The 13,468-nt window shown below is 42.4% G+C and overlaps 1 long non-coding RNA gene across 1 annotated transcript in view; it reads left to right on the top strand.

The window, feature by feature from the left end:
- The first annotated feature begins 256 nt into the window (after nt 1–256).
- Nucleotides 257–13,468, top strand: part of LOC141371663 (uncharacterized) — a 39,171-nt gene continuing 25,959 nt past the window's right edge. Inside the window, exons 1-2 of the long non-coding RNA XR_012376784.1 lie at nt 257–457; nt 730–824. This is a non-coding gene — a long non-coding RNA (uncharacterized lncRNA). The remainder of the gene's footprint in view (nt 458–729; nt 825–13,468) is intronic.

The raw sequence follows: 13,468 nt of genomic DNA, 5'->3' as shown, positions 1-13,468 counted from the left end.
TAGGGAGCTGTCATGACTGGTAAGGAGACCTCATCAACTCATATCCCCACAAGCATTAAATAGTGAATACAAAATGACTTAGGAACAGCTTCGAGCCTACCGTATTTTGATAATTATGTGAAATATGTCTTATATGATTGCAAAATGTATATGAGAGTTCAGTTCTCATAACAGGAACCTGGGCCGACTAAAAAGCCCTACTCCACGTTGTGTTCCGCCTGATGAACGATTTGTCACTCGCAGGAACACAATAGAAGAGATGTAAGAACAGCTGCAGCAGCAAGAGCTCCCCCTTTCAGACATCAGTGAGCCCGCAAGTTCTGCCCAGTGTTTTCTGAATCCTTCGGCACCTAATGCAGAAGATCAAAGGCCCACTGAATCTCTGCACGTGGGTTTTTGACTGATGTGCTGACTCTTTCAGATCACTCTTCAGGAGAAGGTGGCTCGGGACAACTGGGTAAGAATGTTTTTCTCTCCTCCTCTTGTGCGCGAGCTGCCCCAGCTGAACGTGGGTGTGTTTCTCTCCCACATCTCAGGGCTCCTGATCTTGATGGGGTGATGGTGGGGTGGAGCAGAGCAGGGAGGTTGCCCACTTGAAACACCAGTACAGGAGTTTGACATACTTCGGTTAAGGGCTTTGTGAGGTTTCTAAGGAGAAGCCGTTTCTTGTCCAGTGGAGGCCTGGGTGTGGTAATTCTTAGTGAAATTGATTCATCTCCATCTTCCAAGACCGGAAGAAATCCAAAGACAGAGGCCACCAGAGGAATCGAGGAGGCAGAAACCAGTGCCAGGAGAATGTGACAAAGACATCCCTCCGTGGACAGGTAAGGAGCACGATGTGAAATGCAGCAGTTTAATTTCTGCTGCAACATCCCCTCTATTGGCTTCTTGTTCCAGTGGGCAATCGCTGTGTCTCCTGGAAATAATCACAAGAGGTTACTAGAGGAAACAGGTTGTCTCGCAGAGGTGACAGGACTCTGTTTCCTCAGAAGCCCCCAGGCAGCAGGGCTCTTTGGGTCTGTCCCTTGTGAGTGGTGGATCTCACGCCCCGCTGCTGACTGCCCCCCCCAAGCAACCTCTCTGTTACACTTAACTTGAGAGTGGGTGTGAGAACACATATGGGTCAGGGCCCCTTCCACCTTGACACAATGTTGAAGGCTGTATTTTTCTTTGATTTGAGAAAAATAACATGAATAGAATTAGAGATGAGAGGCTGTATGTCCTGGTAAGTTTTCTTGATTTGTCTTTGTGGATAAAAATTCCATAGACAATCTGCTTTAAGAAAGCAGACATTTCTTTCCTCTTTATGGAGATCCCTTTTCCTTTTCCAAAAAATTTTTGTGTTGTCAACTACAGTTCCCCAATAGGGAAATGAATCCTTGTGTAATTTCAGTCCTCTGCTGTTATTTTATTAGGTAGTGTGCTAAAACTTTATAAGAAATTCCACGTAGAGACTAATACTATAGTAATAAGGAAAGATGAATTCTTTGAGGTAATTTCTGGTCATGAATACTTACATCTTCCCTTGTCAGATACATAGAGCAGATAATATACAGTAAAACACCTGAATAACCCACCCACAGCTTGTAGAAAGGACAGGTGCTGTTTGTGCTGATGGCTTACTGCCTGAGGGATGGGTAATTTTTAATCTGATAAATTTTCATTTCCTGTGTTTTATATCATGAAACCTTTGTTTCATTGTTGATTTCCAACTAGTTGATCTCTGACCTCTCCACAGTTGAGTATCAAATATCTAACCAAGGCCTTCTAGAGCCTTCCTTAAGACTGAGGGAACAGGTCTCCCTGTAGTCCAAAGGGGTCACCTGAGGCATGTGGGAAACCCTCTGTCTCTCACAAGGGAACTGAGTGTAGGAAGCAGTGTTAAGATGATGAAAGCCATGGAGGGTTTTTGTCTTTTTCCACCCAGTCTATGCAAATCAGAATAAACCTCCATCCCTTCTTTGGCCGCTATCAAATGCAGGACCTGGTGCAACTTCCACAGGAAACAATAGCTCGGTCCTTAGTATGGACACAGAGAGGGTCAAGGTAAATGCTGTGACAATTTTCCGTTGTAACTATTTCAGGAAACTTTAATCTCTTTATACAGTGCTCTCTCCTGGCCTCGTCTCTAGTTTGTGTGTTCTAGGATGTATCTACTGTATTACTTAGAGTAATTAATTACTTACAGGGACATCTTGATGGACAAATGACTAATCAGCTGATGATCACACATAACTGTGCTGTCATACATTTGGTATCTTTTAATTTTTAGGGCGGAAAGGTGGTATCACTCAGCTAGGACCATAAGGTCTCACACAGTCAAATAACTTGTAGCTGGTCTTGAGTTGAACGTTACTTAGCAACATCACGTAACCATAAGGTGTCATAAGTGGTCACAAGATAGAATTTTAGAGTAGCACACATACGTACTTGTAACCATATACAACAGATAAAAAAGTAGCTTAACCAGCCCCCTCCCCCATAACCTTAAAAGGTACACAAATACTTACTGTTGTCCTGCCAAATCCCAAAAACACAACTAAGTATATGCAACAGATATAAGGTTAAACATCTCAAATTTTACATGATTGACTACATAATCCCAATCACTCATAACACCAGCATAGTATTTTAGTTGAGAATCTATCTATAGACAGACAACCTTTAACTCTAAATCCCCCCTGCTGCATAATCTTACCATGATAGGGCTAAACGACCAATGCTTAAATTTCACAACATAATACTACAAGCCATGACAGATCTTCACAAGGGACACCTGTTACTGTAGCTTAATACAGAAAGCAAGGCACTGAAAATGCTTATGTGAATCATTAGACTCCATAAGCACAAAGGTACGGTCCTGGCCTTGCCATGAATTCTTCATAAGATCACAGATGCCAGCCTCTGCCTCCCAATGAAAATGCCCTCCAAATCACAAATGATTAAAAGGAGCAGCGATCAAGAACACTATACAAGTAGCTCACAACGCCTTGCTCAAGCACACCCCCAAGGGATACAGCAGTGATAAATTAGGCCATGAATGAAGTATGCTCTGTTAAAATAGGTTTGGTAAATTTTGTGCCAGCCACCGCAGTCATTTGAATAACCCAAATTAATAGGCCTGTGGTGTAAAACGTGTTAAAGATATTTCCATACAAAAGTTAAGACTTAACTAAGCCATAAGAAGCTACAATGACCACAAAAAGAGTCTATGGAAATGACTTCAATCCTTCTGACTACACAATAACTAAAACCCAAACTGGGATTAGATACCCCACTATGCTTAGCCCTACACATAAATAATTCGCTCAACAAAATCATTCACCAGAGAACTACTAGCAACAGCTGACAACTGAATGGACTTGACAGTGCTTTATACCCCTTTAGAGGAGCCTGTTCTATAATTGATAAACCCCGATAAACCTCACCACCCCTTGCTAATTCAGTCTATATACTGCCTTCTTCAGCAAACCCTTAAAAAGGAAACAAAGTAAGCATAATCATTACACAGGAAGAAATTAGGTCAAGGTGTAACCCATCGGGTGGGAAGAATTGGGCTACATTATCTACTTAAGAACACAACACCCAGGAAAGTTTTTATGAAACTAAAAACCAAAGGAGGATCTAGTAGTAAATTAAGAATAGAGAGCTTAATTGAATGGGGCCAGGAAGCACGCACACACTGCCCATCACCCTCCTCAAGTCATAGAATCTAAATATCACATATTAAAAGCACTAAAACACAAGAGGAGACAAGTCATAACAAGGTTAGCATACTGGAATGTGTGCTTGGGCAAACCCAAGTGTAGCTTAAATACAGCATCTGGCTTATACCCAGAAGAGTTCATAATAAAGATGACCACTTTGAACCAGAGCTAGGCCAAACAACTATAAATTACCACAAGACAAACAGTTATAAAAATATAGGAGAAATTTTAATTGGAGTTATAGAGAAAGGACCATAAGGGAATGATGAAAGAAAAATTAAGAGTACTAAATAGCAAAGATTAACACTTTTACCTTTTGCATAATCAATTAGCTAGACTAACTTAAAGAGAATTTAAGCTAAGCCCCTACCCCCCACCAAACCAGAGGAGCTACCTATGAACAATGCACCGGGATGAACTCATCTATGTTGCAAAATACTGAGAATACAGAGGTGAAAAACCTAACAAGGCTGGTGATAGTTTCTTACCCAGAACAGAATATCAGTTCAACTTTAAACTTTACGTAAAAAACCTAAAAACTGTACTGTAAGTTTAAAATATAGTCTAAAAAGGGGCACCTGGGTGGCTCAGTCGTTAAGCCTCTGCCTTTGGCTCAGGTCATGATCCCAGGGTCCTGGGATCCAGCCCCGCATCAGGCTCCCTGCTCAGCGGGAAGCCTGCTTCTCCCTCTCCCACTCCTCCTGCTTGTGTTCCCTCTCTCACTGTGTCTCTCTCAAATAAATAAAATCTTAAAAAAAATAAAATATACTCTTAAAAGGTACAGCTTTTTAGAAAAAGGATACAACCCTGTTTAGAGTGAATAAATACACCCATATAGGCTTAAAAGCAGTCATTAAGAAAGTGTTCAAGCTCAATAAAGTTAATACCAAAACTATTTAACTCCTTATCTAACACTCAGTTAATCTATTATTATGGAAGCAATAATGTTAACAGGAGTAACAAGAATTCTTTCTCCTTGCATAAGCTTATATCAGAGCAGATAACCACTGAGAGTTAACAAAATAAAACGTATCTAACAAATCACTTAATCAAACTAAATGTTAATCCAACACAGGCATGCAATTAAGGAAAGATTAAAAGAAGAAAAAGGAACTTGGCAAACACAAACCCTGCCTGTTACCAAAAACATCACCTCCAGCATTTCCAGTACTGGAGCACTGCTGCCCACTGGCATTCCTTAAATGGCCAGGGGATCCTGACCCTGCAAAGGGAGAGCATAACCATTTGTTCTCTAAATAAGGCCTTGTATGATCGGCCACAGGAGGGGTTAACTGTCTCTTCCTTCCAATCAGTGAAATTGACCTTCCTGTGAAGAGGCAGGGATTAAAAACAAAAAAATAGACCAGAGGACCCTTTGGAGTTTGAATTAACTAGCCCAAAGAAATTCCTCAATCTAACTGACCAGCAATAACAAAGTTCTATATGGGTTCGCAGTTTAGGTTGGGGTGACCTCAGAGAACAAAATAAACTCCAAGTGATAGAGACCTAGACTCACCAGTCAAAATATTATTATTTGTTGATCCAAAAAATTTTGATCAATGGAACAAGTTACCTTGGGGACAACAGCACAATCCTATTTGAGAGTTCATATTGATATTGGATCAGGACATCCTAATGGTGCAGCAGCTGTTAAGGGTTCGTTTATTCAACAGTTAAAGTCCTATGGGATCTGAGTTCAGACTGGAGTCATCCAGGTCATTTTCTATCTATTAAATAATTTCTCCCAGTTCGAAAGGACAAAAGAAATAAGGACTAATTATTGAAGCGCCTTCGACTAATAGATGATATTATCTTAATCTAACCAGTTGACTGTATACTCTGGTTTCTCTTCAGATCGTATAGATCTTTTGCCTTTAACCAGTTGACTTTAAATCACACCCAAGATGCCTGGGTGGCTCAGTCGTTAAGCATCTGCCTTTGGCTCAGGTCCTGATCCCAGGGTCCTGGGATCGAACCCCTCATCGGGCTCCCTGCTCCGCGGGAAGCCTGCTTCTCCCCCTCCCACTCCCCCTGCTTGTGTTCCTTCTCTTGCTTTGTCTCTCTCTGTCAAATAAATGAATAAAATCTCTAAAAAAAAATAAAAAGTCATGCCCAAGAGAAGGGCTTGGTAGGGTGACAGAGCCTGGTAATTACATAAAACTTAAGCCTTTATTCCCAGAAGTTCAATTCATCTCCCTAACATAATGTTTGTGTAATCCGCATTCTCTCGCTAATCATTCCTAGCCTTCTCACTGTGACGTTCTTAACCCTACTAGAACGAAAAGTACGAGGGTATGTACAACTTCGTAAAGGACCAAATACTGGAGGCCCCTGTAGCCTTCTACAACCCATTGCCGATGCCGTAAAACTTGTCACTCGAGAACCGCTACAACCACTCCTCTATATCCATATTTATTACTGCACCCATTTTAGCCCTAACACTTGCTTTAACTCTATGAATTCCCCTACCCACACCATACCCACTGAATATAAACTGAGGTGTGCTATTCATATTAGCTATATCAAGCCTCCGCGGTATACTCCATCCTGTGATCGGGATGAGCCTCAAACTCAAAATATAACTCAACTGGAGCTCTTCGAGCCACAGCTCAAACAATCTCATGTGAAGGAACACTAGCAATTATCCTTTTTTCATCCCACTAATAAATGGATCTCTCACACTCTCAACACTAATCATTGCCCAAGAACACCTATGATTCATCTTCCCCGCATGACCATTGGCCATAATAGGATTCATCTCAACCTTAGCAGAAACAAACCAAGCCCCATGTGACCTAACAGAAGGAGAATCCAAACTAGGATCTGGGTTCAACCCTGAATATGGAGCAGGCCCATTTGCCCTATTCTTCCTAGCTGAATATGCCAACATCATCATCATAAATATTCTCAGAACAATTTTATTCTTTGGCACATTCCACAGCCCGTATATACCAGAACTGTTATATACCGTTAATTTCACCATCAAAACTCTGCTCCTAACAATCCCCTTCCTATAAATGCGAGCATCCTACCCATGATTCCGATTATGATCAACTAATACACCTACTATAAAAACATTTTCTACCCCTCACACTAGCCTTATGCATGTGACATGTATCCCTACCCATCAGTACAGCAAGTATTCCAGCTCAAATGTAAGAAATATGTCTGACAGATGATTTACTTGGATAGCATAAATAAGAGAGGTTTAAATCCTCTTATTTCTTGAATGATAGGAATCAAACTTCATCTTAAGGAAAAAAAAGTCAAAAATCTGTGCTACCCATTTACACCATATTCTACAGTAAATTCAGCTAAATAAGCTATCAGGCCCATACCTGGAAAAGGTTGGTGCCTATCCTTCCTAGGATAATAAAACCTAATAAAACTTATTCTCATTACCATTATAGTAACCGTTATCTCAGGAACTATCTTTGTAATATTAAGTTCTCAATGACTCATAATCTGAATCGGTTTTGAAATAAAGATATTAGCTATTATCCCTATTCTTATAAAAGAATTTATAAGCCACTGAAGCATCTACAAAATATTTAACACAGGCCACCGCATCTATGCTTTTTATAGCAATAAGTATTAACCTATTGTTCTCCGGACAATGAAAATTTTCAAAAATTCCTAACCCTGTTATATCAACCACAATAATTATTGCCCTAACAGTAAAACTCGGATTGTCCCCATTCCACTTGCGTTCCAGAAGTAACACAAGGAATTTTATCATCTTCAGGCCTAATCTTGCTAACGTGACAAAAACATCACACCACTAGCCATTCTGTGTGAATCTCACCATCCATCAACTCCAACCTATTAATAGCAATAGCCATTACATCCATACTCCTAGGCGGTTGACGAGGACTTCACCAAACTCAATTATGAAAAATCTCAGCCTACTCATCAATTACCCATAGGATGAATAGCAGCCATTAGAGTGTATAACCCTATGATGATCCTTAACTTGACAGTTGACATCATAAAAACACTCACTACATTCATATTATTTATATAAAATGCATCCACAACAACACTACCATTATCCCACACATGAAGTAAACTACCACGTATTAAATCACTAACCTTCATGTTAATACTGTCACTGGGAGGCCTTCCCCCGCTTTCAGGTTTCATCCCCAAATGAATAATCATTCAAGAAATAAAAAAATGATAGAATTATTATCCCAGCACTAAGAGCTATTACAGCATCACTAAACCTGCTTCTACATTCAACTAACCTACACTACAGCACAAACTATATTCCCTTCGATGAGCAATATAAAACAACAATTTGAAAATAGAAAAAAGATAACCTTCTTACCACCACTGATTGTAATCTCAACCATATTGCTCCCACTAACCCTACTAGTATCAATTCTGGACTAGGAGTTTACGCTAAGAAGACCAAGGGCCTTCAAAGTGCTAAGTGTTATCAAACTCCCGAACTCAAATTTAAGGACTGCAAGAATCTATCTTACATCAGTGGAATACAAATCAAACACTTTAATTGAGCTAAGCCCTTACTAGATAGGTGGGCTTCCATCCCGTGAAATCTTAGTTAACAGGTAAATACCCTAATCAGCTGGCTTCAATCTACTTCTCCCACCACGTAGGGGAAAAATGACGGAAGAAGCCCCAGTGGAATTGAAGCTGCTGCTTTGATTCACTGTGATATTACACTGCAGAGCTTGGCAGGAAGAGGGCTAAACTTCTATTCTTAGATTTGCAGTCTAATGATTTTCTAGCCATTTTATCGATGTTCATATATCGTTGATTACTTTCCACAAACCATAACCCTGGCACTCTTTAAGTCTTATCTGGTGTGTGGGCTGGCATGGCAGGTGCCACTCTTAGTCTCCTGATCCGTGCTGAATTAGGTCAGCCCCATGCTCTACTAGGAGACGACCAAGTTTATCATGGAATCTAACTGCCCATGCACACGAAATAATTTTCTTTGTAGGTCTACCGATTGGAGGTTTCAGAAATTGACTAAGCCCTCAAAGAACTGGCACTCCAGATGTAGCATTCATCCAAATAATTAAGATAAGCTTCTGATTACTCCCACCATCTTTTCTGCTATTACTTGCCTCTTTTATGGTGGAAGCAGGTGCCAGAACCGGATGAACTGTCTACCCTTCTCTGGCCGGCCGTCTAGCTCACACAGGAGCACGTGTGGATCTAACAATCATCTCACTACATCTAACAGGTATGTCCTCAATTCTAGTAACTATTAATTTTATTACTACTATTATTAATATAACACTCCCCCCCCGCAATCCCAATACCTAACCCCCTTATTCACAGGATTCATCCCAATGACAGCAGTTTTGCTGCTCCTATCACTACCATATTGGCACCTGGAATTGCTATACTATTGACAAATTAAAACCTTAATACTACATGCTTTTTTGCAGTCAGAGGAGGGGACCCCAGTGTTTATCAGCATCTATTCTGATATTTTGTACACCACGAAGTAGGTGTCCTCATTTTACAAGGTTTCAGGATAATCTCACCTACTGTTTATGCAAAAAAGAGCCCTCAGGTATGTGGCAATAGTCTGAGCAATAATATCTATTGGTTTCTTTGGCTTTATCATATGGCCCACCATATGTTTACTGTAGGGATAGACGGTGATACAGGAGCATACTTTACATCAGCTACTATAATTATTACTATTCCAACAGGAGTCAATAAATTCAGCTGACTTGCCACCCTTCATGGAGGAAATATCAAGTTATCTCCTGCTATCCTATGAGCCCTAGGTTTTATTTGCCGATTTACTATAGGAGGCCTAACAGGCATTGCATGAGCTAACTCATCCCTAGACATTGTCCTCCACGACACATATTATTGTAGTAGCACATTTTCCTCTTTCCTCAACATTTTCTTGGCCATTCCAGAAAGCCTTAATGCTATTCTGATTACCCAGATGCATACACAACATTAAATATGGTCTCCCCTGTGGGCTCATTTAGTTCATTAACAGTGGTAATATTAATGATCTTTATAGTTTGAGATGCCTTCACATCCAAACGAGAAATAGCAAGAGTAGAACTTACTACAACAAATATTGAAAGACTACATGGAAGTCCTCCTTTGACGAGGCCAATCTTAGTGCCGGCAATATGTCCTGAAGTGTAAAATGCTGTGAACTGTCACATAGTCAGGGTGTTATCTCCATGCAACGGATTTCAGATGGAAAACTATCAACTGCATGGAGTCAACCGACTTTAACAAGACTGAGTTCACTGAAGTGAAAGCAGCAAAGGAGGATGCTTAGAAAGGCTGGTTTGCTGTGTTGCCCTCACACTCTTCTGTTCATGGTGTTGATTTAAAGGGTTTTAACAGGACACCTGATTTACTCAAGAACACATGCAAAAAGACTCTTAGAAACTGAGTCAGAGGGTCTAGACAGAGAAGGACACATGCGTTTGCTTCTGGTCACTGAGGCAATCCTTCAGCAAATGCTTTCTGGAGTGGCTGTAATGGAGTGGCTCGGGTGGAAGGTGTAGAAGACAGAAAGGTGGTCAGGACACTGTACCCCCCCAAAAGAACTTACCAATGAACAGAACCAAGATGCCAATGACACAGGGCAGCTCCCACCCCCAGTGTGTGAAGGAATAACACAAAGCTGAGTCTCCAGGGAAGACAGGGAACAGTTTTGCTTTTCCACATGAATGAGGGACTCTAAAGTCCTGATCTCCTCCTGAGAAAATAAAGGAAACACTGGACAAAAGAGAAAACTCGCATGAGTGAAGGCACCGAATTTCTAAAGAGCACATGAAGGCACGTGAGAACCAGTTTGGGAAGAAGGAAGCCTAGGTGAAAGTCAGCCTCGCAGTGGGAGCCAATCTCCCCAGGACACATCAATACATTCTGGAACAGGCAAGTGAACTATAAAGAAGCTGAACAACTTTATGGGCATGGGCTTAGAAGGAAACGAATGAAGTTTAGGGTCAACCAGCAAAGGTGAGCGCTGATGAAACCTCAGGCTTTGGCTGGGACCCAGGAGAGTTACACCTAAAAAAAAATCAAGTGGATGGGAAATACCCTGGCCTTCTTAGGGACTGGGCTACAGTGACTGATGTCAGTTGTACACTGGATGAAGGGATCCGGGACTGCTGGAGCCCCAACCCACTTTCCACAAAGAAACTTCTAGTGTTTCTGCAGCAAGACGATTCCATTTTTCTATCCACATTATTGACCCAAGTCTCGTACTGAACCAAAAGTGACTGAAATCAGCGCTGATAAGAATATGTGATGACACTGAAACCAAAAGGACAATTCAGACAGACCCAGAAGGGATCCAGTTATCAAAGTTTGTAATGATGGTACCTTCCCTCTTCTACTCCAAGGAGTCACACAACAAGCGCGACAAGCAGTTAGAACAGAAAGGGAAATGCAGGTTACACACATCAAGGCAGGACGGGCAGGCACAATTCTACAGAATGCATTTGGCAAAAATACTCGAGATCTAATTCTAAAAGAAATACAAGTATCTAGACAGGCCGTCACATAACTTCATACAACAGTATTTGTGACAATTCACACAGGAATAGTTTACTCTTCTGCAGCCACTTGTCTTTGTTTAGAGAAATCCACCACAATATCCACTTTCCTCCTCAGCGTTTTCAATTTGGCTTCTTGAGTTGTTTTCAAAGAACTCAGGGCATTGTAGTGGTCTTCCAATAATTCTTCACATTCTGGAAAGGAATGTGTGTATATGTGCAGATGACCTGAGAACTTGGGTTTGACGGGGAAAGGAGAAGGGCAAGACCTTGACGGCAGGAAGGCATTCTTTCCCTTCCCAATGCAAACTCATTGCCGCCATATGGGGTTTCTTCCTCCAAAATAACATACCCTGCAGTGTTCGTTTTTTGGCCCTCAAGGCTCTCTGCTCTCCATCCTCCAATTCTTCTTGGCCCTTTAGGACAGATATGAGAAAAGACATTCAAGAAATCATGATCACAGAACAATGTGAGGATGCCTAACAGGACAGGATCATGCAGTGCAACAAAGAAAGCCCTTAAGGCATAAGAGAATCAGGAGAAAGTAAGCAAAGTGGAAAATAGTTCAAGTCAAAGAACTCACAAATGGCTTTCTTAGTGGCTTTCATTCATATATATATGCACATACATACATATATACACATCTTCCCCTCTTCACATTGAAAATGCTCTGTTTGGCATTAAGAGGAAGGGACTATACAATTGGGCCAGCCATCGCCCTTCCTCGCCAAGTGTCTTGTGGAGATTTTCTATAGATCTTGGAGGGCAGGGCTGAATGAGGGGTTCATTACCTCGCTATGAAGTCAACCATACTTCCTAGTCTTTGAAATAGCAAACCTCATCATGGTGGTTCTAAGTGAAATCCCAGCTCACTGCTCCATAGGAGTTTCAGTGCCCAGATGCCCACTCTCTACTGTGGTAAACAGCAGGCAAGGATGCTGCACTCACATCACCCAGTGAACCAAAAGCCTCCTGGAGCCACATTAAGGTAAAACTCAACAGCTAAGGGGGCGGAGCAAGATGGCGGAGGACTAGGAGACCTAGATTTCGTCTGGTCTCAGGAATTCAGCTGAATAGGGATCAAACCATTCTGAACACCTACGTACTCAACAGGAGATCAAAGAGGAGAGTAGCAACAACTATCTGAACAGAGAAGCGACCACTTTCTGGAAGGTAGGTCGGGCGGAGAAGTGAATCCGAGGCGATATTCGGGAGGATAGACGGCGTGGGAGGGGCCTCTGTCGGCCGCTTCTGGCAAGTGCTAGAGCCGCGGAGCACAAAATCGGACCTTTTAGAAGTTGGCTCCGCTGAGGGACATCGTTCCAGTGGCTAAGCGGGGGGTGGAATCCTCCCGTGACAGTGTGGTCTCAGGACCCTTGGGGTCACAGAAAGACCGGGGGAGCCTGAGTGCGCCAGAGCTCCCAGGGATTGGAGCAAGGAAGCCGGCTGCAGAGATGGAGCTGAAGCATGGACTCTCAGCTCGGGGTTGCCATAAACTGATCCGCGGCCCACTTGGGCCACTGCTCCTGCAGCAGGGACCCAACAAGCGGCAGATCCGGGGAGACTCCCCTTCCTTCCCAGGGAGGAGCAGCGCGGGAACGCACCGCAGGGATCTGCTGGGTTTGGAGACTCCACACGGGGTCGGGTGCCACAGATAGCAACGCTCGGTCACAGGCCGGGTGAGCGCGGAGAGCGGCCGGAGACCGGGGACACGGGAGTGACTGCTTTTCTCTGCGGGCGCACTGAGAAGCGGGGCCCCGAGTTCTCAGCTCCTCCAGGTGGAGATTGGGAGGCCACCATTTTTGCCCTGGTCCTCCAAGGCTGTACGGAGAGCTTGCAGGGAACAAAAGCTCCTGAGATCAAACCCGAACAGCTTGCTTAGCCTGGGCGGACAAGGGCGGGGCAATTCAGCCTCCGGCAAAGACATTTGGAAACCACAACAACAGGCCCCTCCCCCAGAAGATCAGCAGGGACAGCCAGCAAGCCAAGACCAAGTTTACCAATCAAGGAGAACGGGAGAACTCCAGCGCTAGGGGAATACTGCACATAGAATTCATGGCTTTTTTTTTTACCATGATGCATTAGTTCATCAAAGTTAATTTTTGTTAACTGATTTTTTTTTCTTTTTCCCTTTTTCAACCAACATCTTATCAATCTCTTTTTAAAAAGAAAAAAACATTTTTTATTTTTCATTTTTAGAGTCATATTTTATCCCTTCATAGTAGTTACCCTTATTTTTGGCAT

The sequence above is a fragment of the Callorhinus ursinus genome, unplaced genomic scaffold (genome assembly GCF_003265705.2).
Source record: "Callorhinus ursinus isolate GAN/ISIS: 27379988/994484 unplaced genomic scaffold, GSC_fseal_2.0 scaffold85, whole genome shotgun sequence".
Classification (NCBI taxonomy): domain Eukaryota; kingdom Metazoa; phylum Chordata; class Mammalia; order Carnivora; family Otariidae; genus Callorhinus; species Callorhinus ursinus.
This window is presented reverse-complemented; position numbering and strand designations above follow the sequence as displayed.